The sequence below is a fragment of the Pelobates fuscus genome, chromosome 11 (assembly GCF_036172605.1).
Source record: "Pelobates fuscus isolate aPelFus1 chromosome 11, aPelFus1.pri, whole genome shotgun sequence".
Lineage (NCBI taxonomy): Eukaryota > Metazoa > Chordata > Amphibia > Anura > Pelobatidae > Pelobates > Pelobates fuscus.
In genome coordinates, this window is record NC_086327.1 from 78,000,790 (window position 1) to 78,021,995 (window position 21,206).

The window sequence follows — 21,206 nt, forward strand, 5'->3', positions numbered from 1 at the left end:
TGTGGCATGCCAGAGGGGGATCCATGGCAAAACTCCCATGGAAAATTGCACAGTTGATGCAGAGTCTGCTTTTAATCCATAAAGGGCAGAAATCACCTAACATTGACACCTGTCCTCAAAGCCCAGCCCTGATACACACTGACACAGAGCAGAATAGAGACTGTCCCCCCTACATAGGGTCACTTGGCAGATATGGATTGACACCTGTCCTCAAAACCCCTTGTAGCGAAAGCCACTTCGCCACTGTGTTTTGGAGGGGGCTGCTTGCCCGCCTCTTACCCTGTGACTACGGTCCCTGGGCGATTTGGCCCTTTATGCACGGTATTTGGGCATACTGTGTGTTATTGGGCTGCCCCAGGATTATGGGCCCTCTCATCAGCCCATACAAAACTTAAACCCCATGGCGTTTGAACTGTGTTTGTGGCATCTGAGCGCTGTTTGGATATGTTGAGCGCTCAGATCCAAGCCATCTGGGGATGGGTTGAATGTGGGGGTTCTGTTTAGTATAACAGGAGTTATGTATTTTTATGTCTTTTGGTGGTTGCTGGTAACATGTGCTTAATGGAGGCTGTGTTTGTCCCTGGATATAATTAAATCAGCTTCTCCATTGTCTCCAGGACAGAGGATTCTGGGGAACTAGTTTGAGCTGGAAAACATGCTTCCAGAAGGTCGAATGCACATTTGTACTAACTTTTGAACCCCTGGTCAAATTCATATGATTTTTGAGTATGTTGTTCCCCCGAATGGATTGATTGTGAATATGTATTTTTATGCGAATGTGATGTATATGTGATGAATGTGATGTATATTTGGGAGTTATGAATGTTGTGTAAAAACTGTATTTTCCCTACCTATGATAATTGTATTTTCCTGTGTGTACAGATAATTAGTTTACAGGTAGAGGGGAGGGCTATGTGTGGGATGTAACTATTGTGTGATTGGTTAATGTACGTTACTGTGTGTGTCCCTCCCCTTCATGGGAGCACCTAATAAAAAGGGCTGCAAGCTAGCAGCCAGGGAGTTCTATTTTTACCCTCAACTTGAGTCCTGTCTCTTATTGGGGGAATCTGCTACAAGGGATTGCTATGCTAGGCATATTCCCTTGCTATAATCACTGAGCTCTTGTAAGAGATAGTTCCTGCTTCGTTCTGAAGGGAGATAGCTGCAGCCTGCGGTGCTTATGGTGTCTGGTGGAGTGCTTGGAGTCCTCTGGAAGCGCTAGGAGCATCTTTCAACGGAGGTACCCAGTCGGGGTGCCAGGTGATCCGTTACACCCCTGATACACACTGACACAGAGCAGAATAGGGACTGTTCCCCCTACATAGGGTCACTTGGCAGATATGGATTGACACCTGTCCTCAAAACCCCTGATACACACTGACACAGAGCAGAATAGGGACTGTTCCCCCTACATAGGGTCACTTGGCAGATATGGATTGACACCTGTCCACAAAACCCCTGATACACACTGACACAGAGCAGAATAGAGACTGTTCCCTGTCCACAGAGACCATGATACACACTGACACAGAGCAGAATAGGGACTGTTACCTCTACATAGGGTCACTTGGCAGATATGGATTGACACCTGTCCTCAAAACCCCTGATACACACTGACACAGAGCAGAATAGGGACTGTTCCCCCTACATAGGGTCACTTGGCAGATATGGATTGACACCTGTCCTCAAAACCCCTGATACACACTGACACAGAGCAGAATAGAGACTGTTCCCTGTCCACAGAGACCATGATACACACTGACACAGAGCAGAATAGGGACTGTTACCCCTACATAGGGTCACTTGGCAGATATGGATTGACACCTGTCCTCAAAACACCTGATACACACTGACACAGAGCAGAATAGGGACTGTTCCCTGTCCACAGAGTCCATGATACACACTGACACAGAGCAGAATAGAGACTGTTCCCCGTCCACAGAGACCATGATACACACTGACACAGAGCAGAATAGGGACTGTTCCCTGTCCACAGAGACCATGATACACACTGACACAGAGCAGAATAGAGACTGTTCCCCGTCCACAGAGACAATGATACACACTGACACAGAGCAGAATAGAGACTGTTCCCCCTACATAGGGTCACTTGGCAGGTATGGATTGACACCTGTCCTCAAAGCCCCTGATACACACTGGGGGGAGCTACTGTCCTCCCCAACCCCTGCGTGGTGGGTGGGGGCCATAAATCACAATGGGGTGACCTACTGTCCTCCCCCCCTCGGCCCCCACCCCTGCGCGGTGGGTGGAGGGCATAAATCACGATGGGGGGCCTACTTCCCCCCCCCCCCCCGGCCCCCATCCCTGCGCGGTGGGTGGGGGGCATAAATCAAAATGGGACGGACCTACTGATAGGAGTGGAGTATTGTTCATATCAGTTTAATACCTTCCGCGTCTCCTATCAGTGGACGTGTAAATGGCAGAGATTTTTAATTGTTGAATCACCTCCCCTTTTTAGGCCAAGGTGGGAAGATGCTTAGACCACTGGTATATTGGTGCCATCTTGGAGGATTTTAATTTTTGGTTTGGTTTTTGAAGCCACAGTGCTGCACCAGTGGGCCTAAAAATTAGGCATGTACACATGCCTGAAAAATTTGGTATTGTTGCAGCCGCTGCTGTAGCAGCGGCCAGAAAAATTGATGTTTGTTTCACAGGCAGAAAGTGCCCTAAAACATGGCGGCTTGAACCCTAGTTGGTGGCGGATAAGTCACGCAAGTCAAACGTCATTCAGAGCTAAAATACAGCAGCGTGTGGACCATTTTTAGCCCAAGGCAGCTCATCTCATCAGGCCTTTTTTAAGCGAATGTATCGCCCAGTGTCAGTCCCTTCTGGATCCATCCCTCATTCATCTTAATAAAGGTGAGGTAATCTAGACTTTTTTGACCTAGGCGACTTCTCTTCTCAGTGACAATACCTCCTGCTGCACTGAAGGTCCTTTCTGACAGGACACTTGAAGCGGGGCAGGCCAGAAGTTCTATCGCAAATTGGGATAGCTCAGGCCACAGGTCAAGCCTGCACACCCAGTAGTCAAGGGGTTCATCGCTCCTCAGAGTGTCGATATCTGCAGTTAAGGTGAGGTAGTCTGCTACCTGTCGGTCGAGTCGCTCTCTGAGGGTGGATCCCGAAGGGCTGTGGTGATGCATAGGACTTAAAAAGGTCCGCATGTCCTCCATCAACAACACGTCTTTAAAGCGTCCTGTCCTTGCCGGCGTGGTCGTGGGAGGAGGAGGAGGATGACTTCCACCTCTCCCCCTGTTAGATTCCCGTTGTGCTGTGACATCACCCTTATACGCTGTGTAAAGCATACTTTTTAATTTATTTTCCAAATGCTGCATCCTTTCCGACTTGTTGTAATTCGGTAACATTTCCGCCACTTTCTGCTTATACCGGGGGTCTAGTAGCGTGGACACCCAGTACAGGTCGTTCTCCTTCAGCCTTTTTATATGAGGGTCCCTCAACCGGCAGGAAAGCATGAAAGACCCCATTTGCACAAGGTTGGATGCCGAGCTACTCATTTCCCGTTCCTCCTCCTCACTGATGTCATTGAAGGTATGTTCTTCCCCCCAGCCACGTACAACACCACGGGTACCAGATAGGTGACAACGAGCACCCTGGGATGCCTGTTGTGTTTGGTCTTGCTCCTCCTCCTCCTCCTCAAAGCTACAATCCTCCTCTGACTCCTCTTCCTCACAATCCTCTTCCAGCGTTGCCGCAGGTCCAGCAAGCGATGCTGATAAGGCTGTTTCTGGTGGTGATGGTGACCACAACTCTTCCTCTTCCTCTTCACGCTCATCTACAGCCTGATCCAGCACTCTTCGCAGGGCACGCTCCATGAAGAAAACAAATGGTATAATGTCGCTGATGGTGCCTTCGTTGTGACTGACAAGGTTTGTCACCTCCTCAAAAGGACGCATGAGCCTACAGGCATTGCGCATGAGCGTCCAGTAACGTGGCAAAAAAATTCCCAGCTCCCCAGAGGCTGTCCTAGCACCCCGGTCATACAAATATTCATTAACAGCTTTTTCTTGTTGGAGCAGGCGGTCGAACATTAGGAGTGCTGAATTCCAACGTGTAGGGCTGTCGCAAATAAAGCGCCTCACTGGCATGTTGTTTCGCCGCTGGATATCGGCAAAGTGAGCCATGGCCGTGTAGGAACGCCTGAAATGGCCACACACCTTCCTGGCCTGCTTCAGGACGTCCTGTAAGCCTGTGTACGTATGCACAAAGCGTTGTACGATCAGATTACACACATGTGCCATGCACGGCACATGTGTCAACTTGCCCAACTTCAATGCCGCTATCAAATTTTTTCCGTTGTCACACACCACTTTGCCGATATCCAGTTGCTGCGGAGTCAGACACTTTTCCACCTGTGCGTTCAGGGCGGACAGGAGTGCTTGTCCGGTGTGACTCTCTGCTTTCAAGCAAGTCAAACCCAAGACGGCGTGACAGTGCCGTATCCGGGATGTGGAATAGTACCTGGGGAGCTGGGGGGGTGCCGTTGATGTGGAGCAAGAAGCAGCGGCACAAGAGGACTCAGCCGAGGAGGTTATGGAAGAGGATGGAGTAGGAGGAGTAGGGGAGGTGGCAGCAGGACTGCCTGCAATTCGTGGCGGTGTCACCAACTCCTCTGCAATGGAGCCGTCAGCAGGTTTACCCAATGCGCAGGGTAGGTGATATACCTGCCCTGACCATGCTTTGCAGACCAGGTATCAGTGGTCAGATGGACCCTTGCCCCAACACTGTGTGCCAGACATGCCATGACTTCCTTTTGCACAATCGAGTACAAGTTGGGGATTGCCTTTTGTGAAAAGAAATTCCGGCCGGGTACCTTCCACTGCGGTGTCCCAATAGCTACAAATTTTTTGAACGCCTCAGACTCAACCAGATTGTATGGTAAAAGCTGGCGGGCTAATAGTTCGGACAAGCCAGCTGTCAGACGCTGGGCAAGGGGGTGACTTGGTGACATTGGCTTCTTACGCTCAAACATGTCCTTGACAGACACATGACTGTGGGCAGATGAGCGGGAACTGCTCAAGGCGGGAGACGGAGTGGCGGATGGTTGAGAGGGGGCAAGAAGGACAGCAGTGGTTGACGTGGCTGAAGATGCTGGACCAGGAGGAGGATGGCGGCTTAGAGTAGGCGTGCTGCTTGTACTCATGTGTTGATCCCATAGGCGTTTGTGATGTGAGATCATGTGCCTACGCAAAGCAGTTGTACCTAGGTGGGTGTTGGACCTCCCACGACTCAGTTTCCTTTGGCACAGGTTGCAAATGGCATCGCTGTTGTCAGAGGCAGACACACAAAAAAAATGCCACACTGCTGAGCTCTGCAATGACGGCATTCTGGTGGTGGACACAGCATGCGTTGATTGGCGTGCTGTCGGGCTGACCCCGGGTGCCGATGCATGCTGTCTGACTGTGCCACTAGCTCCTTGCGATGACCCCCCCTGCTTCCAACTCGTCTCCTCCTCCTCTCTGTCTCCCCATCTGAACTTTCGCCCTGTTCTTCTTCTTGCCGAGCGGGCACCCACGTGACATCCATGGACGCATCGTCATCATCAACCGCTTCGCTTGTATCTGACAACTCAGAAAAGGAAGCAGCAGCGGGTACAACATCATCATCATCACACCGTACCTCCATGTGTTTAATGCTGCCTGCCTGAGACATATCCCTGTTATCTACATCCTCTAGCAATAATGGTTGCGCATCACTCATTTCTTCAAACGGGTGTGTGAATAACTCCTCTGACATACAAAGTAAAGCGGCTGTGGTGCTAGTTTTGGTGGTGGCAGCAGGCGGGTGAGTGCTATCTTGAGAGGTGCCTGAAGCTAAGCTGGAGGAGGATGGTGCATCAAGGTTCCGAGCGGAGGCTGTACAAGATTGGGTGTCCTGTGTTAGCCAGTCAACTAAGTCCTCAGAACTTTTCAAGTTCAGGGTACGTGGCTTCTGAAAACTGGGCATTATTCTAGGGCAAAAGGGAATCACAGCACCACGACCACAACGGCCCCTGCGGGGTGGCCTGCCTCTGCCTGTCATTTTTTGGGGGATTAGTGGTACTATGCGTGCAAGCTACTGTGAGACCAGATATGATTGGCAATGTGCACTGGAACAGTTCTGCAGAGCACACACTGTAGGCCTGAGACACCCGCTTGAAGACAAGTAACTGCTATTCAATCTATAACAGTGAAAAACAAATTTTGGTTTTAAAAGCACGCTATAGAGACACCAAATATGATTGGCAACTGTCAAAGCACGCTGGAACAGGTCTACAGAGCACACGCTGAAGTAGGCCTGACACCCAGACGCTTGCAGACAACTAACTGATCTTCTACTACAGTGAAAAAAAATGATTTCTTTAAAAACTAAAGCTTAAGCTATTGTTAAAACAGATATGAGTGTTGGCACTGACTGTGCAAATGGGCAAGGCATCCAACCTGACACAGAAGCTGGCAGGCAGGCAACTGCTCTTCTATTACAGTGAACCAAATTATTTATTTTAAATGTAAAGCTTAACCAATTGTTAAAACAGATATGAGTGGTGGCACTGGGCAAGTAGGCACAGTATCCAATGTGAACCTCACACTGAAGCTGGCAGGCAGGCAACTGCTCTTCTATTACAGTGAAAAAAAAATATTTATTTTAAATGTAAAGCTTAACCAATTGTTAAAACAGATATGAGTGGTGGCACTGGGCAAGTAGGCACAGTATCCAATGTGAACCTCACACAGAAGCTGGCAGGCAGGCAACTGCTCTTCTATTACAGTGGAAACACAATTTTGGTTGTAAAAGCACGCTATAGAGACACCAGATATGAGTGGCAACTGTCAAAGCACGCTGGCACAGGTCTGCAGAGCACACGCTGAAGTAGGCCTGACACCCAGACGCTTGCAGACAACTAACTGCTCTTCTATTACAGTGAAAAAAATATATTTATTTTAAATGTAAAGCTTAACCAATTGTTAAAACAGATATGAGTGGTGGCACTGGGCAAGTAGGCACAGTATCCAATGTGAACCTCACACAGAAGCTGGCAGGCAGGCAACTGCTCTTCTATTACAGTGAAAAAAAAATATTTATTTTAAATGTAAAGCTTAACCAATTGTTAAAACAGATATGAGTGGTGGCACTGGGCAAGTAGGCACAGTATCCAATGTGAACCTCACACAGAAGCTGGCAGGCAGGCAACTGCTCTTCTATTACAGTGGAAACAAAATTTTGGTTGTAAAAGCACGCTATAGAGACACCAGATATGAGTGGCAACTGTCAAAGCACGCTGGCACAGGTCTGCAGAGCACACGCTGAAGTAGGCCTGACACCCAGACGCTTGCAGACAACTAACTGCTCTTCTATTACAGTGAAAAAAAAATATTTATTTTAAATGTAAAGCTTAACCAATTGTTAAAACAGATATGAGTGGTGGCACTGGACAAGTAGGCACAGTATCCAATGTGAACCTCACACAGAAGCTGGCAGGCAGGCAACTTCTCTTCTATTACAGTGGAAACAAAATTTGGGTTGTAAAAGCACGCTATAGAGACACCAGATATGAGTGGCAACTGTCAAAGTACGCTGGCAGGATTGTGCAGGGCACACGCTGAAGGAAGGCCTGACAGAGCCGCTTGAAGGACACTGACTGTCTGCTATTAGCTTACACTGGAAACCTTTTTTCTTTGTAAAAGCACGCTAAAGAGACACCAGATATGATTGGCAACTGTCAAAGCACGCTGGCACAGGTCTGCAGAGCACACGCTGAAGTAGGCCTGACACCCAGATGCTTGCAGACAACTAACTGCTCTTCTATTACAGTGAAAAAAAAATATTTATTTTAAATCTAAAGCTTAACCAATTGTTAAAACAGATATGAGTGGTGGCACTGGGCAAGTGGGCACAGTATCCAATGTGAACCTCACACAGAAGCTGGCAGGCAGGACACTGCTCTTCTATTACAGTGAAAAAAATTATTTATTTAAAATCTAAAGCTTAACCAATTGTTAAAACAGATATGAGTGGTGGCACTGACTGTGCAAATGGGCAAGGCATCCAACCTGACACAGAAGCTGGCAGGCAGGCAACTGCTCTTCTATTACAGTGAAAAAAAAATATTTATTTTAAATCTAAAGCTTAACCAATTGTTAAAACAGATATGAGTCGTGGCACTGACTGTGCAAATGGGCAAGGCATCCAACCTGACACAGAAGCTGTCAGGCAGGCAACTGCTCTTCTATTACAGTGAAAAAAAATATTTATTTTAAATCTAAAGCTTAACCAATTGTTAAAACAGATATGAGTGGTGGCACTGGGCAAGTGGGCACAGTATCCAATGTGAACCTCACACAGAAGCTGACAGGCAGGCAACTGCTCTTCTATTACAGTGAAAAAAAATATTTATTTTAAATGTAAAGCTTAACCAATTGTTAAAACAGATATGAGTGGTGGCACTGGGCAAGTAGGCACAGTATCCAATGTGAACCTCACACAGAAGCTGGCAGGCAGGCAACTGCTCTTCTATTACAGTGAAAAAAAAATATTTATTTTAAATGTAAAGCTTAACCTATTGTTAAAACAGATATGAGTGGTGGCACTGGGCAAGTAGGCACAGTATCCAATGTGAACCTCACACAGAAGCTGGCAGGCAGGCACCTGCAATTACATTACACAGGAAAAAAAAAAAAAGCAGCCTGATGTTATAGCCCTAAAAAGGGCTTTTTGGGGTGCTGTCCTTACAGCAGAGATCAGATGAGTCCTTCAGGATTCTAGTGGACACTGAATACCCTAGCCTAGCTATCAATTTCCCTATCTAATCAGCAGCAGCTAAACTTTCCCTCCTCTCACTAAGCATGCATCTTCCGAATGAATCGAAAATGGATGCTGGGAGGGAGGTTGGAGGGTGTGGAAGGGAGGGAGTGCTGCTGATTGGCTGGAATGTGTCTGCTGACCGAGAGGCACAGGGTCAAAGTTTGCCCAATGATGACGAATAGGGGGCGGATCGAACTGCGCATGTGTCCGCCCGCCGCGGCGAACGCGAACACGCTAATTTCGCCGGGAACTGTTCACCAGCGGACAGTTCGGTACATCACTAGTGTTAACAAATGGAGATTTGGTATCAGATATTACTGTAGGTGAAAGTTTAGGATCTAGTGATCATCAGTCAATGTGGTTTAATACAAGAACAGTGACTGAGTAACACCACACAAAAACAAAAGTTTTAGACTTTTCTAAAATTGTAGATTATACTAGCTTTAGTGTAACTATAATCTTAATTTTATTAATGACAGGAGGCGAATATTTGCTTAAGTCTCTCTTTACTAGAACTCCACAGCAGCACATTAACAGAGAGATAAACACCAAAGACAAAAACATAAGGTATCTATATAAGGCTCCTCCTAAGCCACCATTTCCTCTTTCACGCTGCAACAACGTAACGTACACAACAATGACAATAACTAAATAAAGAAAAATTCACAACATAACGATGAATGTCATCTGGAAAAACTTTGGATAATGGATGAACTTGATCTTTATCCCGCCAAACGGCCGATCCTATGAACTGAAGTCGAACCATTAAACTGAAACGAAATAAACAGAATCGAAAACACTGATTAGTGAACGAAATGTACTGATAAAACATAAATCCCACGATCCAGTACTGATAGAATAAAGACACGAAATCCATACTAATGACCGTCAATACAGTATAACATGCACTTCCCACAACATCACCCCAGACTAACCAACCTAGCCCAGATAATCAGACAAATCAACAGAAATACAATCAATGCAATCCATCCAAAACAAGGGGGGGAAGAAATCAAATTGGGTGGGAAATATTCGCCTCCTGTCATTAATAAAATTAAGATTATAGTTACACTAAAGCTAGTATAATCTACAATTTTATAGCATGACAGGAGGCTTCATATTTGCTGTTTTAACGCTCCGACAGCAAAGCAAAAGAAGCATGTTCCGACGGTCTAAAGTAAAATAGGCGAAAAAACTCTACACGGGACCCGTCCGCCGAACGCAGAATGTCCTGAAGGGAAGCGCTCGCCAAAAAAGCTCCGGAAGCTGCGGCGCCCCTAACCAAAAGCGCTCCGAAGGTCGCATCCACACCCGCCAGAGCCAAAAGACATCTTATCCATCGCGACAGTGCCTTCGCTACACGAAGCTTAGGCGAGTCCTAGAAGTAAGGGCATGATACAACCGTCGATTCCGACTTGGTACGTCTAAGCACCTTGACGGAGACCCCCTCTGGAGAAAAACGAGAAAGCGCCGACATCGAAGGCCCGGACATCTGAAACACGTCTGAACGAGACCAGACACAACAAGAGGGCAAATTTCGCTGAAAGCTGGCGAAGAGAAAGGTCCTGGTTATCAGGCCAATTCCGAAAGAACGCCAAAACCAAACGCACGTCCCAGAGGGAAGAATACTTGGGCGCCGGAGGGCGCACCAGTCTCATTCCACGCAGGAGCCTGCAGACTAGCGGATCCTGGCCGATGGGGAAAAACCCGAAGCGGGACAAGTGCCGTCGAGATAGCTGATCTAACCACGATAACCAAGCGATATGACCGACCCAGGTCAAAGACAAGAGACAAGAAATTCAGCACGCTAGATACAGGACCCGTAAAGGGATCGGTATCCCGTTCCAAGCACCAGCGAAACCAGGGGCTCCATGTTGAGAGATAACACCTCTAGTGCTCGAAACCGAGTGGTTGATGTATTGCACCGCCGAACCATTGTCCATCCGAAGGAGCACGCATCAGTCTGACAGATGCTTCGCCAGGCTCCGAATTTCCAACGAACCTGCAATCAACCCCAGGCAATTGATGCGGGATTCCGATCTATTGTCCGACCACGGGCCCCCCGTGGACCTCGTCGTGCACGAGGCACCCCAGTCCCAAAGACTCGCATCCGATTCCTACACGAGATCCAGGGTCATCCCGAGTATCGCCTTGCTGTTCCAGGCGGATATATGCAGGAGGCACCAGCTCAATCCGGCCTGCACGTCCGAGGCCAGGGAGATCTGGTCCTAAGAGGGTCTCTTGCGTAGAGAGTGCGCCTTCAGCCGCTGCATGGCCCTGTAATGTAGTGGGCCCGGGTAGAACGCCTGTATCGAGGCCAAGAGGAGACCCACCACGCGAGCCAACCTCCGGAGGGGAGTTCGGTCTTGTTGAAAACACGTCTGATCTCCTTCCGAATGGCCGTTATCTTCGCCACAGGCAGGCGGAGAATGCCGTCTTGCGCAACGACTACGAAACCCAAGAATTCCACCGTCTGCGCAGGCTCCAAGGCCGATTTCTTCAGAATGACCACGAACCCCAGGCATTCCAACAAGGAAAACGCAGAGCGCGTCCGAAATCTGAGCCCGGCGGGGTCCTCGCAAAGATAAGCAAGTCGTCCAGATAGGCGATACAGCTTACGGCCTCTGCTCTGAATTGGGTGACCACCGGTTTCAGGAGTTTGGTGAAGCACCAAGGGGCCGAGCTGAGGCCGAAGGGGAGGCATGGGAATTGGTACGGAGGTCAAACTTCCACCTCCAACAAGGGCTATTGGCCTCTTGTGATGACGGGGATCCTCGGGCGTCCAACCTGTGTAGGGGAAGAGTGGAAGTCTGTGACATAACTCCGCACTGTCCCAAGGACCCATACGTCTGAAGGTAACCGTGGGCGGAAGACCTTCCCGATCGAAGACTTCGCTTTATCCCGGGAGGTAAACAGAATAACCTGTTTCTGCAGTTCCTCAATGAAAGGCTCCCTGAACAGCAGACCTTTAGCCAGGGGACCCACATCTTCGGCTCCCAAATCCGACAGCTTGTTGTCCATATGGAAGAGTGCCGTCTTCCTGGGTTCCGTGCAAAGGGCCACAGTGGCATTGCCCAGCAGGCAAATGGAACGAAGTGCCCAGTCCCTCATGATGGCTGGGTCCAGAGCCCTACCTTCTGTGAAGGCCTCGTCTGTTAGGGCCAACATCCAGGGTAACCGCCACCCTGTCCGGCAGTACCGGTCTGGGGCATTGCGCCCGCAGCTTCTTGCAGGCCTCACTTCCAAGGGGTCTACGGACCCAGTAGCGCACGAATTGTGCCAAGTGGTCGGGCAGTGACTAGTCCGAGGACCTGGGGCATCGGATAGATTGAGGCTCTAACAGAGGTTCTCCAGTAGTGCCCAAAAGGGTATCGTCCCCCAACATTGTCGTGGGGGCCCTAGTCGGTGGCGAGTCTTCCTCTTCCCAGCGTCCACCGGGACCCTCGCCAAGGTCCTCAACCCAAACATCTTCTCCATCTGAGGGAGGCTGGTCTGCCCGCCACACATCCAGCGCGGCCAAGGTGGGGGGGGGTAAGGAGGCCTCCTCCCCTGCGCCCGATAGGCGGTGGTGCCTGGCCGACGAGGTTATCAACCTCAAACCACGTCACTTCGCCAGAGTCTTGCCCGTCCGGGAGCGTGGTTCAGGGTCTTCACCCTTTCAATAGCGCGTTCGCGCACTTGCCTGCTCTCGCACCTGAGAGTCTGACTCATCCGAGTCTTCTGCCAACTGAGAGGTTCCACACACACCCCTGTCCATATGTGGTTGAGGGAGGGCCCTAGCCAGGGCTATTTCAACAGATGCGGTCACAGCCGCATTAAGTAAAGCCTGCAAATTCTGCTCCTGTGCAGAGGCGTCCATAAAGTCTGAGTCTATGATACTTGATACCTACTAAGCTAGAAAACAGGTATCATTAGCAGGCAAAAGGGGCAGCACCCCTAGTGTTGGCAGAGGCAAGTAATAATGCATGCAGGCTCAACAAACCGTTATCCAGGGTATGGAGCCACCAGTCCAATAGCATGCATAGTATGGCACAGACAAAGCAGGCCAATCATGGGGCACAGACAAAGCAGGCCAATCAAGGGGCACAGACAAAGCAGGCCAATCAAGGGGCACATACAAAGCAGGCCAATTATAAAGGCACAGACAAGGCAGGCTAGTATAATGGTACGGGCGGTACCGAGCCAGAGGTATAATGCAGGCGGAAACCTAGATCCTTTTAGACATGTAGTAGAATCTTGACTATTAGGGTGCAGGGTAGAGACGAAGCTGGGTCCTTATAGGCAAGGTTCTTCAAGATAGCGAAACACTTTAGTTTTTATATGGTTGTGCCTAATCCATTAGGCCACAAAATACGAGTGCCATGCTCAACCACCCAGATGGGGCCTGAACCCACAATCCCTGGCTTTGGACGCCAGTGCTACCTCCATCAGGCAACTGAGGCTTGATTAGAGCAGTCCTAGTTCAATAAGTGGGTAAGGACACCAGGCAGGGACACCTGCAGGAGGCACGCAGTGCCATGTGGAAGTCAGGAAAACCAGTAAACCGTAAAACCATGTCCATAGAAAAACATGCAGGGCAAGCACACATGCAAAGAATCGAAAACTAAAGTCTATTCTTAGTTACTTGGAGAGGTGAGGGGGATTGAATCTGCGACCCTCATATATGGGGCATAATTTATGATGCAAGGGCTCACAGAGCTGCCTCACATGGACAGAAAAGAAAGCTGTCACCAAAAAATACGCACCCCCAAACCGCCCAGGAGATGGGGAAACACACCGGACCAGCTAGTCACTGTACCTTTAATAAGGCAGTGACGCGTGCGGCAAACACAGTGGAGAGCCGCTCCCGCTGCCCGACCACGCGGTCGCGGGGAGGGTGACCGGGAGCGGAGGCTCCCGCGGCAAATGAGTAGATCCCTGCTCCGTCCCCACTCTGACAAGTGTTAGCGAGTGAGTGGGGACGCGGGCAGGGTAAAGAACAAAACAGGGATTCCCGCTCGGCGGACGAAGCCGGTGGGCATCAAAGGCAACAAACGAGGGACCGCAGGAGTCTTTCTCCGCGGTCCCGGCGGTCGGCACGGGGAGCGGTCGGAAGACCGCTTCTCGGCGACCACCACGGCCAATAAGCCAGAGGAAACAGAACAAACAATAAAGCCAACAGGGTAAAACAAAACTCCCAAGGAGAAAACAGGCACAAAGAAATAAACACATGGTAATCTATCAGTAATCTGTATAAATAAACACATGGCAAACTACCAGTAATCTGTATAAATAAACACCTGGCAAACTACCAGTAATCTGTATAACTAAACACCTGGCAAACTACCAGTAATCTGTATAAATAAACACCTGGCAAACTACCAGTAATCTGTATAAATAAACACCTGGCAAACTACCAGTAATCTGTATAACTAAACACCTGGCAAACTACCAGTAATCTGTATAACTAAACACATGGCAAACTACCAGTAATCTGTATAACTAAACACATGGCAAACTACCAGTAATCTGTATAACTAAACACATGGCAAACTACCAGTAATCTGTATAACTAAACACATGGCAAACTATCAGTAATCTGTATAACTAAACACATGGCAAACTACCAGTAATCTGTATAACTAAACACATGGCAAACTACCAGTAATCTGTATAACTAAACACATGGCAAACTACCAGTAATCTGTATAACTAAACACATGGCAAACTACCAGTAATCTGTATAACTAAACACATGGCAAACTACCAGTAATCTGTATAACTAAACACATGGCAAACTACCAGTAATCTGTATAACTAAAAACATGGCAAACTACCAGTAATCTGTATAACTAAAAACATGGCAAACTACCAGTAATCTGTATAACTAAACACATGGCAAACTACCAGTAATCTGTATAACTAAACACATGGCAAACTACCAGTAATCTGTATAACTAAAAACACATGGCAAACTACCAGTAATCTGTATAACTAAAAACACATGGCAAACTACCAGTAATCTGTATAACTAAAAACACATGGCAAACTACCAGTAATCTGTATAAATAAAAACACACGGCAAACTACCAGTAATCTGTATAAATAAAAACACATGGCAAACTACCAGTAATCTGTATAAATAAAAAACACATGGCAAACTACCAGTAATCTGTATAAATAAAAAACACATGGCAAACTACCAGTAATCTGTATCAATAAAAAACACATGGCAAACTACCAGTAATCTGTATAAATAAAAAACACATGGCAAACTACCAGTAATCTGTATAAATAAAAACACATGGCAAACTACCAGTAATCTGTATAAATAAAAACACATGGCAAACTACCAGTAATCTGTATAAATAAACACATGGCAAACTATCAGTAATCTGTATAAATAAACACATGAAAAAAACTATCAGTATTGTAAAGGAAACATTCCCCAAAGAAAATAAAAGAGCCAGAAAGGCACATAAATCTCACCACCAAGCATAGTTCATAACAATCATAAATAAATCACACTAAATCCCACAGCCACCCACTAGAAGCAGGAGGCAGTGGTACTCTGACCTGTACTGATGCAGAGCAGCAAAGAAAGAGGGAATGGTGGCTTAGGAGGAGCCTTATATAGATACCTTATGTTTTTTTCTTTGGTGTTTATCTCTCTGTTAATGTGCTGCTGTGGAGTTCTAGTAAAGAGAGACTTAAGCAAATATGAAGCCTCCTGTCATGCTATAAAATTAGAATATGTGTAAAGGAGTCATTATCAGACTGAAGCAATTTAAATGGAGTCCAAGAGAAATGGGATTATTTAACAGTTGCACTGCTGAAGGCAACATAAAATTGCATTAGGCTTGTCAGTAAAAGCAAAAAATTCAAGAAACCACTGTGGTACTCTGCAGATGTGGCCAAAATAGTAAAAAACTAAAAGTTTTTCATGTAAATTTAGTAATTATAAAGAAAACCAGAGTGAGGAAGACAAAATGATCTATACGATTAGGCAGAAAGAGGCTAAGCAAATTATAAGAGCTTCCAAATTACACACAGATGAGAAAATAGCACAGTCAGTAAAAAAAGGGGACAAAACATTTTTAGATACATAAATGAGAAAAGGAAAGTAAAACAAGCATTAATTAGATTAAAAACAAAAGAAGGAAGGTATGTAGAAAAGGATAAAGGTCTAGCTGACTGCCTCAATGAATATTTTGTTTCAGTATTTACAGATGAAAATGAAGGAAAGGGACCTCAGTTTTAAAAAAAGGACAAATTAGTAATTTATTACATGTGAGTTTACAGAGGAAGAGGTTCTATTCTAACTGTCAAAAGTAAAGACAAATGGTGGTGGTCTAAAAGACTAAAAGAGCTTAGTGGTGTACTAGCAAAACCATTAACAGATGTATTTAACCAATCATTGTTAACAGGAGTAGTCCCAGAAGATTGGAAGTTAGTGAATGTTGTGCCCATTCACATGAAAGGTAGTAGGGAGGAGTCAGGCAATTATAGGCCAGTAAGCCTTACTTCAGTAGTGCAGAAAGTAATGGAAACCATGTTAAAGGATAGGATTGTTGAACACCTAAAAACACATGGATTTCAAGATCAGATACAACATGGGTTTACTTCAAGGAGATCATGCCAAACTAATCGTATTGATTTTTTTGATTGGGTAACTAAAATAATAGATCAGTGTGGTACAGTAGATACTGCTGACTTAGATTTCAGTAAGGCTTTTGACACTGTTACACATAGAAGGCTTATCAATAAATTGCAATCTTTAAGTTTGGATTCCAAACAGCAGTGGCTGAGTGATAGGCAACAGAGGGTTGTAGTCAATGGAGTATATTCAAAGCTTGGGCTTGTCACCAGTGGGGTACCTCAGGGATCTGTACTTGGACCCATTCTCTTTAATATTTTTATTAGTGATATTGCAGAAGATCTTGATGGTAAGGCATGTCTTTTTGCTGATGATACTAAGATATGTTCCAGGAGGGATAAGCCAAATGGCAAATGATTTAGGTAAACTAGAAAAAATGGTCAGAGTTGTGGCAACTGACAATTAATGTGGATAAGTGCAAGAGAATGCATCTTGGATGTAAAAACCCAAGGGCAGAGTACAGAATATGTTATAGAGTCCTAACTTCAATATCTGAGGAAAGGGATTTAGGGGTGATTATTTCTGATGACTTAAAGGTAGGCAGACAATGTAATACAGGGCCCGGCTAACATAGGGGCTGATGGAGCTGCAGCTCCAGGCCCATGGAATAGGCCCATTAACTTTTTTTTTTTAACATGCTACTCTTAGGTTTGCCACTTGACTGGTATTTTAAGGCACAGCCGGTATTTGAGGCTGCCTGGCCATGACGGTATTGCAGTAATACCAGCAATACAAATGCAAATATTTTTCTACTGGCCGGTATTTCTCTACTGGACGGTACTCTGCAATACCAGCACCGGCCAGTAGAGATCACTGTGTATGGGGAGAGGCAGGGATAGGAAGTTACAGCATCTCCCTGCCTCTCTCTACTCACTGATCTGCGGGGGAGCAGCTACACAGCACAGGGTCCAGACAGCAGCTCCCAACCTGCAGAGACAGACTACAGCTCAGGTATGTGAATGATGGGGGAAAAGGCAGCAGGGAGACATGGAGACATTGGGGATGTGGGGAAACTGAGTCACTGGGAGGCGTAGGGGACACTGGGAAACATGGGGACACATACACTAGGGGACACTGTGACACATGGGGACGCTGACACACATGGGGACGCTGTGAGACATAGGGAGACACATTGGGACACAGAGACACTAGGGACACAGTGTCTCCATGTCTCCCAGCCAGTGTCCCTAGTGTCTCAGTGTCCCCTAGTCTCCCAGTTCTGTGTCCCCATGTCTCTCAGTGTCCCCATGTCTCCCAGTTTCCCCAAATGTCTCCCAGTGTCCCCAAATGTCTCCCAGTGTACCCAAATATCTGTGTCCCCATGTCTACCAGTGTCTACATGTCTCCTAGTCAGTGTCTCAGTGTCCCCATGTCTTCCAGTGTCCCTAGTGTCTCAGTGTCCCCATGTCTCCCAGTGTCTGTGTTCCCATGTCTCTGTGTCCCTAGTGTCCCCATGGCTCCCAGTGTCCCTAAATGTCTGTGTCCCCATGTCTCCCAGTGTCCCCATGTCTATGTCCAGAAGTGCCCCATGTCTCCCAGTGTCCCCAAGTGTATGTGTCCCCATGCCTCCCAGCCAGTGTCCCTAGTGTCTCAGTGTCCCCATGTATCCCAGTGTCTGTGTCCCCATGTCTCTCAGTGTCCCTAGTGTCTTAGTTTCCCCAAATGTCTGTGTCCCCATGTCTCCCAGTGTCTGTGTTGTCAGGGTATTTATATCGGTAGACATTTTGTGCTATGATAGAAATTAAAAGTGTATATTCTGAATCACTCTAAACAGAGCAGACTACATTTTGTTATTTTCAAGTTAACAAAAGACACAAGATTTCTATCCTTTCTGTAAAACTAACCACTTTGCCAGAGCTAAAGGTATGCTTAGTATATACAAACCTTTTGATAAGAAATGAGAACGGGGGATGGACAGACTGTCTAAATTCTAAACCCAGACATTTGTGACAGAGAAGATTAAATAATTTAATTTTACTCTCAATATTGTATAACGTCCCATTGTAATTTAGAAGTTGAAATTAAGTTTAAACTGTCAGTTTTAGAAATTACAGCAGTAATTGGAGACACATAGTCTGAAGAAAGCCCAAAGAAACTGTTTGAACTGACAGAAAACTTAAATTATAAATAACCATAAAGATAAGCTAAATGATGTCAAAATAGCCACCAGAAAAAGTTAACTCTTTCCTGGATAGGTATGTTTAGTGGGACGAGACTGCCCTCTATAGACCAAATACTTAAATTGCTACCTGGAAGTTAACCACACCTCTAATGTTTCTATTGGTCTATCACCTAGTGAATTTTTCCTTTAAAAAGTTAAGACAAAGGGAAGAGAGAGGTATGCAGAGGTATGCAGAGAAAGCAAGAGAGTGAGCAGTCGGGGCAAAGAGTTGGAAGCAGGCTAAGTCAGGAGACAGAGAAAGAGACCCATGACATTCAAATTCCTGAGAATACGTACTAATCTGATGAAAATATCTACTCAACTGGTAATTATACTGGCTTCATTTAATTAATGTAAATTAATTAAAATTTTCTAATAGCATGATATATGACTGGATAAATCACGATCAGATTTCGATATTTAGAAATCTTAGTTAACTACGAAGTATATGATTAAACATTCTATTCTGCAGATAGAAAAGATTAATTATGTATTTAATGTGACATATCACATGTTAGCATATCGTGATATTTATCCAGATGTATTGATTTGCTTTAAAATAAGATAAAATATCTCTTTAGGCAAGTTACAATTCTGCTTATAGAACATGGTAGATTACTCTTATTGGATGGTTCCAGGAAATGACTAATGAGATGGTATATATGTTATTTTATTTAAAATTACATGAGAATAGGTCTTAATTACCTAGGAGGTCTAACCAGCATTGAAAGGGTTATTCTAACTGTCAGCTAAAGTTTTTATGGCTATTCGCTGGAAGCTTTCTCTGTGTGAAACTTTCACTTTCTCTCTATGAAGCCCATCATAAATCATTGTCTTGACAATTGCTATGTTAGCCAGTGAAATGTATTGCCATTGTATTGCATACCATGTTATACGGAATATTCATTGATTATTATCATGCATGTTACTTATTATTATTATTATTTAAATTGTATCTATTTTTATAACAAATTGTGATTTTATTTGTATGGAATACATTTCACTTACACGATAACGATCTTTGCTATTACTTTACTGAGAGGGTAGTGGATGCATGGAATAGCCTTCCAGCTGAAGTGATAGAGGTTAACACAGTAAAGGAGTTTAAGCATGCGTGGGATAGGCATAAGGCTATCCTAACTATAAGATAAGGCTAGGGACTAATGAAAGCATTTAGAAAATTTGACAGACTAGATGGGCCGAATGGTTCTTATCTGCTGTCACATTCTATGTTTCTATGTTTCTATGTTTGCATATACATATTTATGTGTGTATGTGTATGTATAAAGTGTACCATCTTTTGCACTGTCTGCTTAGTTTTTTTTTCTCCCTCTGCCCCCTCACTCTGCTCTTCAGAAAGATATTTATGACCCTCTGCAAGAGTGGTGTCTATTTTCTAACAAACCTGTGTCTTATCTGCACTCATGTCGCTTTAACCCCTGTATCACAACTCAACTTTAAATTCTATGTGTCGTCTTGCTCAGAAATGCTTCAGAGTTGAAAAAGAGAGGTTCTCCCAAAAGCTTGTGAGAGAGAGAGTGTGTGTGTGTGTGTGTGTGTGTAAAAGGGTTTTTCTTAATTTGATCTTTCTGTTTTTTAGTAGATAATTCCCTAAATTCTGAAATATTGTTGTTTTATATTTGATATGTTTTTGATATCTTAATATGTTGAAAACATAATTTAAAAAGTTTATCCAAAAATATTAAATCATTTGGAAAGCTTATCCAGCAATATTAAAAGAAAGCCAAAATTAGGAAACATTACTCCACATGGTGCTGTATTCATTTACGCATAACCGTGCAATGCAAGCACATTAAAAGAAGATATGTGTTTTTTTCTTCTCAATCATGGTTTGCTTGGAAATTAAATTGAACTATGACAGCATTTCTTGTTTAATTTAAAATTACTGGTATTCTACAATACAAGTTCTGAATATTTTGAAATGTTAATGATCATTTGCCTGAACATATTATCTAAGTCTGTCTATGCTCATTCTTTTATTATATTTTGTTAATGCTTTCATATTACTGCCAAATCACAGACAATAAGAGACAATGCTTCTTTTGCTGTTTCACATTTCCACAATGAAAGGTGTAACTATTGCATTAATTGCATCAATATGTATAATAACCAAGAGCTGGGAACATTTTACAAACAAGATGGCACAAGTTCAAAATTATTAATTGAATTTTAAAAAGGTCCTAAAATCAGTAAAAACCCAAAGATTATTCTTTTAAAGGTAACAAAGCATTTGAGTTGTGACCCAGCCATCCATTTTTTTTTTTGTCATTTTAAATAGAAGACGTAAGACTTGTAAAACGAAGGAAAATACTTTTGAAAGTCTCTTGATCAGAATTATAATAGCTCCATTTTTTTCAAACTCTGAAAGGCTGAGTGTGCTTATAAAAAATGGTTTTCATTTGAGGATGAATGAAAAAGAAAAAAAAAAGGTTAATTTTAGAGCTCGGCTGCAAAGGTTGAGACCTGTATAATTCAATACTTATAAACTCTCTCTAGTTCTGAAGAGATCCTGTAAAAGGTTTGCACTGGAACATTTATCATGCTGAATTCATCTCACCTCAAGTGTCC